Genomic DNA, 7,903 nt, shown 5'->3' with positions numbered 1-7,903 from the left:
CGATATATCATTCCTCCAAATCACAAATTGGATTCGAAATTGACGGGTTAATGTGAGCTTATCCATGTGGTTATACACTGTTCGAATTTGAACAGGAATCAATTTAATGAAAGATCCTGGCTTTCGTGCTTTTGTTGGGGTTGTCCAAGATCATTTCGATGACCTATGTTGAGGGAGATATATATCCATATCTATCTGAGATATGATCTGATCGACTGCGTAAGTCCACACGAATAGCAACCGATACCAGGGAGAGTATACGGAAAAGAAAGTGATTTTTGATCTGATATGATGAACTGATGAACGACATCAGTCCTATATCTTGTTTCTATGGACCGGTGGAAAAGTGAGGGCTCAACGGGAAGAGGATTGTACCATGAGAGAGCGAAGGGGTCAACCTGTTCCGAATAGACAACATGGATTTTGGAAATGTAGTTGTACTCTTACATCGATCTAGATCAAGAAGTATTTCCATCCACGGGGGTAAATATTTGCTCGCTAGACGAGAGGATAGCATTGCTAGTTACAAATTCTGTTCCAGTAGGATTTCACTTTATTTTTATAAAGTAGTTAACGGTTGCATAGGGTCTTCTCCTTGGTGCAAGAAGAACAATTTGATTCATATGATACTTTTGCATTCTGATCCAACACAGTAGGCGCATTATCTTTAGCCACCCTCATTTCCCCACTTCCCGGTGAATCGATTCTGTTTCCCCATGAATCAATTGTTCTAGCTAATTTATACATTACGCGCATGGCATGTAATAGACGAATGAGCTTCGGCACGAGACCCCATTTGATAAGGCGAAACCCCCAACCTCGTCCTGCCACGGCTGGAAACCCACCCCAACCCAACAACAGAAAGCCCAGTTGTATTTCTTTCTAAGAAAAGAGTATATTCGCAACTATAGTTGGCGCGAGACTATGATGACCAAGAGGAGAAGTAGGAATCTCCCAGTTGTTCCTATCTGGAATGAATGGGATAAGGAAAGCGGGGTCAATCTCTACGAACGAGACTAACGACTCTGTTCTTTCGGGGTGCATGAACGAATGAACACTGCTCCCTACCTAAGAGGCAGGCCTTGATGGCAGGCAGCTGTATCTTTTCTTCTCGAGGCCCTTGTGCCATGCATCTAGAGATCACAAGGCCCTGTACCCTGCCGGACACATCGGACAAAGGTCAAGCAGTATCAGGCCCCTTCCCGGCTGGCTACTGGATCACTCTAGTGCTTCCCCTGGCTCGGTCGGGGTAGGGTACTACGAACCCTCTGCCTGCCATCCATTGCAGCATAGCAAAGCCGTTCAATGAGCGGTTTTCCCTCTCCTTATCAGTCGAGCCGATGGCGGCCTTATTAGTCGAGCGTGCTTACGCACCCTGCCGGACCTCCCTATGGAAGAAAGAAGCAGGTCAGGCGCAGTGATTGGATATTCCGGTACTCATTGGGACTGGGACAGGTTGCATGCAAAGAAAAGCACAAGTCAGGCGCTTTTATTAGATAATAAACATCTGGCACAGTGATTGGAAGAATGGAGAAAGATTTTGGCACTGTGCAAAGAAGATTCCGGTACATATTCAATAGAAGCGCCAGACTGCCTTTTGATAAGCGCCAGACTGTCCCCCATCCACTACTAGCCTTAAGAGAAGCTTAGAGAGGTTATAAGAAGGTTTATTTCATCCACGCACTATCCAGTATAAAGGTAGCTACGGGAAGTGATGAAGCCTCACACTAGTCTCTATGAGTCTTTTTGCGGAGCGGATAACTACTGAAAGCATATAAGTAGAAAGCCCACCCCAAGATGAGTGCTCTCCTATTCTTACTTCCCTGAGAGACCCTAGTCGCAAACACGGTTGGGACAACGACGGGTTCTCTGTCGTTGCAGAGGATGGAGCGACAAAAGTATTTAGAATCCAAGATAAGGTCACGGCGAGACGAGCCGTTTATAATTATGATAGGTGTCAAGTGGAAGTGCAGTGATGTATGCAGCTGAGGCATCCTAACAGACCGAGAGATTTGAACCTTGTTCCTACATGACCCGATCGATCTGATCGGGTACTATCCATCTATTCTTTTCTTTGTTCAATTGTTTGACAACATGAAACTATGAAACCAAAAGCTCTGCCCTCCCTCTCCGTTGGATAGATAGAAGGGCAGAGGATGGTTCTCTACCTGGCCCTAATCCTTTTCAGAATTGGGGCCTCACAATCATTAGCCAATATGCCTTTCTCGCATTTATGCCCTTCCCGGTTCATGGTTTGAAATTCTGGTGTCCCAGGCGTAGAGGAACCACACCAACCCATCCCGAACTTGGTGGTTAAACTCTACTGCGGTGACGATACTGTAGGGGAAGCCCTGCGGGAAAATAGCTCGGTGCCAGGATGATAAAAAGCTTAATGCCTCTTCTCATTAGTTAGAAGGTCGTCTTCTTTGAAACCCATTTCTTACATATTTTCTTTCCCACTCCACACTTTACTTTTATTTGAAACGCAATACCTGCGCTCGCTCATAGCGATGCGATAAATTTGCTTCTGCATCCTCTTACCCCGAAGAGAGGAATCCCTTCCTTTTGGGAGGGACTCCTGGGAACGAATCCAGCGGAGACGGGGCCTGTAGCTCAGAGGATTAGAGCACGTGGCTACGAACCACGGTGTCGGGGGTTCGAATCCCTCCTCGCCCACCCCGAAAGGGGACAAAAGGGAGGCCTTTCGGGGGTAGGGAGATTATGATATGATTGGGATAGCGCAAAGCTATGGAACTTAGTCTTCACAAAGGGTCATTTATCGAAAATGATACCCGGTACGTCCGAGAGTAACCAGCATATTTGTGTCTGACCTCCTATAAATCTTCCTCATTATTATATTTAGATCAGGGTTATAGAACGAAAGATTCTTCCAAATCCGAGGGAAAATAGATTGACAGCATGCAGGGATCCAATTCTGACTTCCAGAGAACAAACTTATAGTTCTAACAGCTGGTAACGGGTCGAGTGACTAGTAACGGGTCGAGCAAATAGAGGCCTCTTCACCTTCAGCTCTCGAAATGTCATCACATCAGGAGAACAATGGATTTGTTTCTCCGAACTTTTCAGTATTTCGAAGAGACCGTTGTTTCCATTTTGCCTTTCCCGGACGACCGGGATCCTATCTTGATCCTGTGGCGATTGTGCATTCATATATTATGAACAAGGACAGGTAACGTTTGACTTACTCCTAATGGTAAAAACGAGCTTTATTTTGAATAAAACGGATCTCCCCAAGTAGGATTCGAACCTACGACCAATCAGTTAACAGCCGACCGCTCTACCACTGAGCTACTGAGGAACAACGGAGGGTTCCCATATACGGGCAAGATTCTTGTTCTTTGGACCGACCCATGATCATCAGTGTATAAACGAGAAACTCAATAAGGTTTTTTATCAACTCTTGGACACCCCACCCTAGAGGTATTGACCTATAAATACAATAGGATCTATAATTATTGCTACCATTCAATATTAGGTATTACTTAAAAAAAGAATAATTCGATTATATAGAACCTTGAAATAAAGAGATAACTTTTAGATTTAGATAAAGGAGGATTGGCGGTGAAAATAGCAGTTTATGGGAAAGGCAGAATCGGTAAATCAACAACTAGTTGTAATATCTCAGTCGCTCTAGCGAGACGTGGTCAAAAAGTGTTACAGATTGGGTGTGATCCCAAACACGATAGTACTTTTACTCTTACAGGATTTCTAATACCTACAATTATAGATACTTTACAATCCAAGGATTATCATTATGAGGATATTTGGCCCGAAGATGTAATTCACAAGGGTTATGGAGGGGTGGATTGTGTGGAAGCAGGGGGTCCACCCGCAGGAGCCGGGTGTGGAGGATATGTGGTGGGAGAAACTGTAAAGTTGTTAAAAGAATTAAATGCATTTTACGAATATGATATTATATTATTCGATGTATTAGGTGACGTGGTCTGTGGAGGTTTTTCCGCTCCATTGAACTATGCAGATTATTGTGTTATTATTACAGATAATGGATTCAATGCATTATTTGCAGCTAATTGTATTACTGCCTCTATAAGGGAAAAAGCTCGTACACATCCACTCCGATTAGCAGGCTTGGTGGGAAATCGTACATCTAGAAGAGATCTTATAAATAAATATGTAGAAGCCTGTCCAATGCCCGTAATAGAAGTATTACCTATTATTGAGGATATCCGAGTTTCCAGAGTAAAGGGTAAAACCTTATTTGAAATGGTTGGATTTGAACCATCCCTTAACTATGTTTGTAATTATTATCTAGGCATAGCAGATCAAATATTGTCCCAACCAGAAGGTATTGTCCCAAAAGAGATTCCAGATCGGGAATTATTCAGTTTACTCTCTGATCTTTATCTAAATCCCATTGGTGGTGGGAGACAGAAAAAAAATAATAAGGAAAATTTACTTGGGTTTACGAGGATTTAGAATCAACAATTTCTCCACTTCTCCACAATTTGTTGTCAATTTGTTGACAATTTTATTATTTCTTGTTATCATTCTTTTGTGTTACTAGTATTTTTATTCATTATTTCTTTTCCTTATTTATCCTTAGCCTTTTATTCCCTCCCTATTATGTCGACAAAAATTGTTGAAACTATAACGCTTGAATGTGAAACGGGCAATTATCATAGCTTTTGTCCTATTAGCTGTGTATCTTGGTTGTATCAAAAGATTGAAGACAGTTTCTTTTTGGTAGTGGGCACAAAAACATGTGTTTATTTTCTCCAAAATGCACTTGGAGTTATGATTTTTGCAGAACCCCGCTATGCAATGGCAGAATTAGAAGAAGGAGATATATCGGCCCATTTGAACGATTATGAGGAATTGAAAACGCTTTGTATTCGGATAAGAAAAGATAGAGACCCCAGCGTCATCATATGGATAGGCACCTGTACTACAGAAATAATAAAAATGGATTTGGAAGGTATGGCACCCAAATTGGAATATGAAATTGGAGTACCAATTCTAGTGGCAAGAGCAAATGGACTGGATTATGCTTTTACTCAGGGGGAAGATACTGTCTTAGCTGTAATGGCACATCGTTGTCCAGACCAAGAATTACCCATTGGTGAATCAAAAGAAACTAAAACAAAATTATTCCCTTTTCCTCTTCTGAAGGAAAAGAATTTGGTGGAATATGCAAATCATCCTCCCTTAGTTATTTTTGGGTCTTTACCCTCGAATTTGGTTTCTCAACTTGATACAGAATTAAGACGCCAATTCATCAAGGTATCAGGTTGGTTGCCCGCTCAGAGATATGCCGATCTTCCATCACTGGGTGATGGAGTTTATGTTTGTGGGGTTAACCCATTTCTTAGTCGTACAGCAACAACTTTGATAAGACGAAAAAAATGCGAATTAATCGTAGCTCCTTTCCCTATTGGTCCGAACGGAACACATGCTTGGATCGAAAGGATTTGTCCTGTATTTGGTATTGAGGCCCAGAGTCTGGAGGAAAGAGAGGAACGGATATGGGAGAGTTTAAAAGATTATCTTGATTTGGTACGCGGAAAATCTGTCTTTTTCATGGGAGATAATCTAATAGAAATATCTATAGCCAGATTCTTAATCAGATGTGGTATGATCGTTTATGAAATTGGTATTCCATATATGGATAAACGGTATCAAGCTGCTGAATTAGCGCTATTACAAAATACATGTATAAGAATGTGTATGCCCATACCACGAATTGTAGAGAAACCAGACAATTCGAATCAGATACGACGTATGCGCGAGCTACAACCCGACTTAGCCATCACCGGAATGGCTCATGCTAACCCGTTAGGGGCGAGAGGAATTGGTACTAAATGGTCAGTTGAATTTACTTTTTCCCATATTCATGGATTTTCCAATGCGAGAGATGTACTCGAATTGGTTACCCGACCTCTACGACGTAACGAAAATTTAGATAACTTGGATCGGACCACCCTGGTTCGAAAGAACAACGAGTTATATACCAGTACTCCTGTTAAATAAGATAACAGATAATATATATTAATAGCATATGCAATATCCAGATATTATAATATTTCTTATAACTCAATTATGTTAAATCGAATATTTATTTATATAATATAAAAACTATTTCTATACTTAGAAATAATATATATGATAAAATCATAAATTTATCAACATAATTCTTTGATCAAGATCAAAGGGAGTTTTAATATGATAAAAGTACTTGGTCTACTATTGGGTCCATTATCCTCATGGGTAGAAGTTTCAGGTCCGATCATCATATTTGGGCTATATTATGGATTTCTTGCTACATTGCCTTTTGGTCCCTCTAAAATCTATTCCACGAGATCCTTCCTTTTGGGAAAACCTGGCTATGGTATAATAGCCATAAGTGGTTCTATTACGGGACAATTAATAGGATTTTTGTCCATGTATTATTCGACCATCTATGCAGCACTGTGGAAACCTTATGCAATAACTTTATTAGTCGTACCATATATGTTCTTTCATTTTTTCCAAATTATGGACAAACCTTCAAGTTCTGAATCTCCGCACCTCATGAATTCGATCAACAATCCAAAAGCTCTAAGTCTATCTATGGATGGTCTAATTCTTCAATTGTTGAATCCCATTCTTTTAGCAAATCCCGTATTAACAAGACTGGTGAACCTCTTTCTTTTTCGTTACAGCCCTAATATATCCTTTATGATAAGTGGTCTTTGCGGTTGGTTGGGCGGTCATATTCTATTAACAATTTTTATAAAATGGGTATCTTTCCGTATAGATCGTAATTCACTTATCGATAATACTTTATTAAGACGTTATATCAATCGAACCTTTAGTTTACTTATTCTTTGTTATTGTTCGTTCTATTTGGGTAGAGCCCCATTACCTTTTCTTAAAGGTAAAAATTATGAAGACAACAATGGCCGCTCTGTGACTATGGCTAGAGATGACCGCTCCGTGGCTATGGCTAGAAAAAACCGCTCTGTGGCTATAGATCCACAAAAACTTCAAGAACTTATAAAAGAAGAAAAGTTCTTCCGGCAGCAACCATGGCCCATTATGTGCTTTGATCATAATAGGGTTTATCAACCGATACGATATATTGGAAATAGCCCATTTACTCGCCTAGGTCCTGTGAGGACCGAAGTCTCTCAATATTTTTTTGGCGCATACTCAAGTGATGGAAAAAAAAGAATCTCTTTTACGTTTTTACCTAGTGTATTGGTCCTTGGGGAAAAGCTCGTCGGTGGATATAGAGATTTTTTATATACTTCTTGCTCATCTGAGGATCCTTATTATAGATGGAATCATACCGTGAAAAGAAAAAGAGATTCTTTAGGGAATGAATTTTCGGATCGAGTGAAAGCTCTAAGCCATGGATCTCCCGCTGAAAATGTTATAGAAAGGAGAGTGAAATTCTCCAATTCTAAGGGGGATTCTTTTACTGAAATGTATGATCCATTCCTTAATGGGGCATTCCGTGGAACAATAAACCAATTTGAGTCCCCCCAAATGCTGAACGATTCGATCATTTCGAATCTTTCGGATTTCATAGAGATATTTATGAGATACCCTAAAGAGGGATTCCCGAATGATCCACTTGGGTATGGGTACCATATCTCTTATCTTTCGCAGGAATTGGAACACGAAAGCTTTCCACTACCCTGGGAGCCCTTACCTACATATACTGTTCATTCTCTTGTCCCGGTCACTATATCCTCTAATCCCAGAACTCCTCAACCCAAATATGCTTTAAATAGATTAAAAATTACAAATTTATCTTATCTGACCCAGACCCCAGAAATCCATCCACCATATAGGTTGTGGGTAGCCTGGAGATCATCCATTATATATGTCCCACTGCAAGTAGCTAGATGTAAGGGAGAGATCAACGCAGAGATCTACA

At 40.7% G+C, this 7,903-nt stretch overlaps 2 non-coding genes across 2 annotated transcripts; one reads left to right on the top strand and one right to left on the bottom strand.

The window, feature by feature from the left end:
• Positions 1-2,602: 2,602 nt before the first annotated feature.
• TRNAR-ACG (transfer RNA arginine (anticodon ACG)) lies at positions 2,603-2,676 on the top strand. Its single transcript has one exon. It is a non-coding gene; the product is annotated as a tRNA-Arg (tRNA).
• Positions 2,677-3,247: 571 nt separating this feature from the next.
• On the bottom strand, positions 3,248-3,319 carry TRNAN-GUU (transfer RNA asparagine (anticodon GUU)). Its single transcript has one exon. It is a non-coding gene; the product is annotated as a tRNA-Asn (tRNA).
• Between the last annotated feature and the right edge of the window lie 4,584 nt (positions 3,320-7,903).

This window comes from Pinus tabuliformis, chromosome 7 (genome assembly GCF_031772625.1).
Source record: "Pinus tabuliformis cultivar Carrire ecotype Pingquan chromosome 7, CPIR1, whole genome shotgun sequence".
NCBI lineage: Eukaryota > Viridiplantae > Streptophyta > Pinopsida > Pinales > Pinaceae > Pinus > Pinus tabuliformis.
This window is presented reverse-complemented; position numbering and strand designations above follow the sequence as displayed.